Genomic DNA, 6,000 nt, shown 5'->3' on the forward strand with positions numbered 1-6,000 from the left:
ATAATAGCATTTTATCAGGATACAACCCAGCTGACATTATTTTCTTTTTCTGATACCTCAGGTTTAGATGACTGATATTTTTGCATGTAAATGTCCCAGGAAAAGGTAACCAGCTACATTTCTGTGCTACATTCCACTTGAGCAACTGAGAAGAACTAGAGAAAGCTCTTATATGTTCTTTATGTCATCTAGTTGGTGATGTCACCTACTTTGGATAAGGCTTCAGATCCTAGCTACATAATAAAGGTAGAACTCTTGTGAAGCACAGGTGAAAACCTTATACCACTGCTTGCTCAGAATTTCTGATTATTACACGTTTTAGTGGAGAGACAGAAATTAAATTAATTATTAACTACATGAAGGAATTTTTATTCTTTTCCTTTTTTTGCTGTAGCTTTCCAGCCTTCTGACTGGATTGTGGTTTAATCAGATTGACAAGATTTGGTCAGAAATGTAAAATTTTATCATATAAATATATTACTTGCAGCTGGTAAAGGAATCATGTTCAGAGAACTGGATGAACCCAAAAACTTAGAGGAAATTCATAACAGGTTCATGTTATGAGTATGGTTCATGGTATGCGCAGCAGAGCAGTTTCTTCACAAATGAGAAAAGATCTCTGTCAAAGAAAAAGTATGACCAGCCTCCATGAACTATAACTTCTGGAACCTGAAAAACTGAATGTAAAGAAATATTTCCCTAGAAAGGGTATTTTTTTTTTTTTTTAACTGTAAAATCCTATTCAACATCTTTTAGCCCCTCTCTTCTGGAAGCTTATTTTACAAACATTTTCCTCTTCATTTTCCTCAAACATTTTCCTCTTCATCCTTCCCCCATCTGCTCTAACTATGGTGAAATTTAAAACAAAGTGATCAAACTCCCCGATGAGTCAGACTTGCTCATTGTGTTGTACTCACATAGGTAAAAGAAATTATGTTGTCTCTGTTCTCGTTAGTTATAAATGTCAAGAGGTCCTACTTAAAATTCTGCGCTTTACTCTATGACTGTCAGAGAGGGCTTTTGGGGGTTTTTGTTTTAATTTTTGGTTTTTTTTCCTGCAGCTAACTAAACATTCTAAACCCTAAGATATAATACTTTCTCACCCTGTAACTAGAGAAATCATTCTGGCTTAAAATTTTATCACTTTGTGGTAAGAAAAAAATAAAGCTATTTTCTGACCACAAGCAATTCTCAGAATTACCAGGTGTCATTCTAGAGTAAATCCATGCTGTCTAATGTTGGAAACAAATTATTTGTATGCCTTTGTACTGATTTCATTATTATTATAATTATTATTTTATGTATTAAATCAACATAATTTTCCCAGCATCTAGATAACTTTGGATCCTAAATCCTACTTTCAAAACAATTTTGAGCTTAGTCCTACAAAGAGATTTAAGCATTGCAACAGAGATTTAGTTTCTACTGACATAAAAATCACAAAAGTAAGACACGTACAATTCATTTTCTTAAGTGAGTATTTGACATATACACAAACTTATAACAAATTGTATGGATGTAAAATTAAAAATATGGAATCTAAAAGATTATGCCATTGATTTCAACAGGATATAGAGTGTACTGAAATATGTTCTGCTTTCAAGACTGCCTGGTTCTGAAAGTTTTAGAAAAGAAGAATAGTTCATTTTTGACAGACATGTAATAATTCATATTAATACAATATCTATCCTAATCTCTTTAGTTAGGTATGCCCTCCATAATGCAGTTTTAATACCTCCCAAAATATTTGGCTGCAGTGATAATTAGAATTCTGAGCATTTCTGTTGTCCTATAACTTATTTTACAGATATGTTGTGGATCTCCCGTCCTTGGAAGTCTTCAAGGTCAGGTTGGATGGGTCACTGAGCAACCTGGTTGAACAACCTGGGTGGCATCCCTTCCCATAGCGTAGGGGTTGGAACTAGATGATCTTTAAGGATCTTTAAAGTCTTTCCAATCTTATCCATTCTATGATTCTATGAAACTTCAAACCCCTCTTAGAATTATACAAAATTATTGGTCAGAAGGATGTTGTGTGGGCCACTGCATTCACAAATATGCCTTGATATTTTTAACTGGCATTTTTTGCTCTCTTGGATGTTCTTTAGTTCTCAAGCTTTGCAACTGGAAAACAGAATGTCCTTTGCTATTTCTTCCCTAACATTTACTATTTTTTCAAATTTTATCATGTTTCTTCTTCTTCATTTCCTTTCTAAGATTAAAAAACACCTTTTTGAGTCTCTCTAAAGTGTGTTTCAACTCCCTTAACAGACTTCTCTTCATAATAATTTCCTTCATCTTTCACTGAACATTTTCAACTTCTGCAATATACTTTTCAAGATAGGGAGACTCATATTGCTAGAAAATTGAAAATTTTAGTTGAGGGCCCTACTGCTATTTTCTTTGCAGTGATAACATACTATCCCTTTATGGGATTTGAAAGTTTTTAAAGACAAAAGCTAGATAGCAATAGAAGTTTTTCCTTGGATTGTCCCTTCCTAATGGCTGAGTTTGCATAGGTGGCTCTGGAGTTTTTCACAGCATTTAGAAACATCTAAGCAATCATTATCACTTGATACAGAGCTATTTCATTAATCTCATTCTGTTTTGTTTGTATATGTACTTAAAAATTATATAGCACCTCAGTAGAGAATCCCAATGTGGTCTGCTATCAACACCTCCAGTCAAACCTGTGTTTACTCGTTTTCTTTTGTCTAGTATTTACCCATGTCATCATCTTTCACATTGTCACTATTTAGCTTCTATAACAGCCCACTGCTAAGACCTCTCTCAAATCTTTTTACAAGTCTCACTGAAGTATACCTAGTTGTTCTTCTCCTTCCAACACTTTACTGAAATGCTGAAACAATTCAACAAAGGGACATGTAATTTATATTTGCATTAAAAAATAATTTGCACAAAAAATCCCCTATCAGAGGATAATTTTCAGGATTTAGTCTTTTAGGAATGGAAAAATGTGATTGTTTCACTCTCACTAGTTTCAAAAATTTCCTGTGGTTTAGCAGCTAAATCTTTTATTTTATTTTATTTTTTTTTAACAGACCTTTCATCTTTTCTTGATTATTTATAAACAATGTAATTCTGGAGCTAGGGGAGGTATATGATCAAAAGATGCTCAGAAAGGACTCCAGTGAGCCATTTTAAATAGTTTACAAATCAAAAAATCATTAGAGTTGTAAAAGACTGCTAAGCTCAACCAGTCAAACTGTTGACTTAGCACCACCATGTTTACCACTAACCTATGTGAAGTGCCATATCCATATTTTTTGAACATGTCCAGGGATAGTGACTCCAGCACTTCCCTGGGCAGCCTGTTCCAATGTTTGACAATCTTTTCTGTGAAATGTCTAGAAGAAGAAAAAGGGGAAAAAACCAAGCAGAATGTTAATGGAAAAGTGGATGACTGATAGTTTAATAATTATAACTGTAATCACATGAACTCTTACAAAGCTAACCTTTAATTACCTTAGTCAATGCAGAAACCTGCTTGCAGTCAAAAATGTAAGTTATGGTGGGAATTATTTTTCAGTTTAAAACCTGAGCTTCTAACATTTCAAAAGGAATAGGTATAAGAGATTCTATCTTGAAAAAGTATTAAAATCCTTGGGATTTTGAGATGGGTGGTGTTGTATTAATACAACAGGAGTAGGGCTAGTAGAGGATAAGTAACAGAGAGAGTCAATTATTATATTTACAGAAGTACACAATTCAGTAATCAGGTAAACAGGTTATCTTACAGAATAATTTGAATACCAATAGTTAACTAGGTGCTTTTGAAAATTTTACCTCTGAGGTAGTTTAGTAAGTCACGAATTGGAATTTTAGAAAAGTAAAATACCAGTTACCTCATAATTGAAATTTGTGGCATAATATAAAACTGACTGGATAGATGGATGGAAATTTTGAAAACAGTGGCACTCCACAAAGTAGCAATTTGTCTAAGTCACTAAAAAACCTGCGTGAGGTTTTAATCTTCCTGCTCTCCTCACTCATAGTGTCACATTTTGAGGCAGCTCTTTACTTTTACCCTCAAGATCATGCTGAAATAAACTGCCAAACATCTCTTACACCTCCATGCCATCTAATTATAGCCTGTAATACTCAAGAATGCTGACAGTGCTGAGCTATTGACTCTTGACACTCTCTAAAGCACTTAATTATCTTTTCACACAAGCCCCTTTGAGACCTGTCAACTTCTTTGTATTGTTTATAAAAAAGTTGTATATTAAGATTTCAGGATTGTGCCCCTGAAGTCACACTTGTACATACACATGGACTATTAAAAGGAGAAAATAAATGACAGAAGAAGAGATGGAAGACTTTTACTTGGTAAGACCTCAATTAAGTAAAGGAAGAAAAAAATGGCCATTTACAAAAACTCCTGGAATAAATAGAAAGAATCTGAGGCTTTTTGATTAATTTTACCAAAGAGTAAAAGGAAGAAAACAACAAATAGGTGAGTGGTTTGCATTATTCTTATTCCATGAGATTAGGATCCAGACTTGAAATTTAGTGTCTTTCTAATAAAAAATATATTTAATCATCCTAGGCAAAAAAAAAAAAAAAAAAAGGTAGGTAAATTTATCAAGATCTACCATGTTTTCTGGAATGCTACCAAATAAAACTAAAATATAAAGAAAGATTTCTTAGATTAATGAAACATTTTGGCCAATATAATCCAAATTATATAAGTGATATAAGTGATTTTAAGTATTTTGGAAATTTTTTATGTAAACCTGTTGAAATCATCCCTTGAATATCATTAGGAAACAATGATATTAGGAAACAATGATATTAGGAAACAATGTCATTTGTGATGTCTAAACTCACGTGAAACACTAGATGTGCCCATAAATTGTGGTCACTTGCACAGTATTACAGCCTTTAACTACAACATCTTGATGACTGGATGCACAGAAGACAGATTTTTCCACACTTGAGAATTCCTATCAAATTTGAAATTTTTCACTCATTCCTGTGATTCGGCACAAATTTTTTTATGTGACATAAAGTGTGTGTTGCCTTTGATGATAGTTTATAAGCGTGTTGCCTTTAGTAAGTCACATACTTACCAAGCTAGTGAGTTAATTAATATGGTAATGAGAAAATTCTGCATCTGAACATGAAATATATCTACCACACTTATTAACTATCCATTTTTTGTCTTATACTAGCTTTAAATAGTCAGCATACTTGCAAAAAAGCAATTAGTTCACAAGCACTTTCCAAATGACAAAATCAAAAACCTTCCTAAACAATCCCATTTTTAAATACATGGAATTCTTTTGGAACATAAGTATTAATAATGAATATATAAACATAATTTTGAGTTTAAAAAGAAGAATCCTTCTTTTCAAAGGTTTCTGGAAGACATATGGGTATTTTCTTGGTAGAAACAAAGAACCAGCCCATTTGAAATAGAGCAACTTGGAGAAGCTATGGCATATCATACCACGCACATATCAACTTGCTTTCTTCATCACGAGACTTACTAATCATGCTAATTTTGTAGGTGCGAAATATTGTCTAATGACTGAATGTGGAACACTTAAAAATTGACATTGTGAAGATTAACAGAAACAGCAACTGCACACCTCACATGTAGGAGGTGTCGGGGCAGCTAGGTCATCTTGTGGTAGTAAAGTGACTAAATGCGTTTGCAGACAAGGGATCAAACTCATTAAGATTTTCGATAGATGACACAAAATAGTGCATTCTAAACAAGAAGACCTGGAGGACATTACCTAAAAAGGTTTTGTTTGAGTTTTTTACACTGACTTAAATTCAGTATGTGTCAAGCACTCCGTTCAATTAAATAAATTTGGAAACCAAGCTACAGGAAAACAAGTGAAGTTCTTTACTTCAAATAATGATTTCCAGAATGGGGGAAACCAATCAACCTGAAACTTCAGTGTAACTATTTCTGGGCCAAATGCCTCTTCACATGTTTCATGTTGCTCAATTTATTTGCACTAAACA

Source organism: Manacus candei, unplaced genomic scaffold, assembly GCF_025592945.1.
Source record: "Manacus candei isolate 608988 ecotype Guabito, Panama unplaced genomic scaffold, ASM2559294v1 h1tg000051l, whole genome shotgun sequence".
Lineage (NCBI taxonomy): Eukaryota > Metazoa > Chordata > Aves > Passeriformes > Pipridae > Manacus > Manacus candei.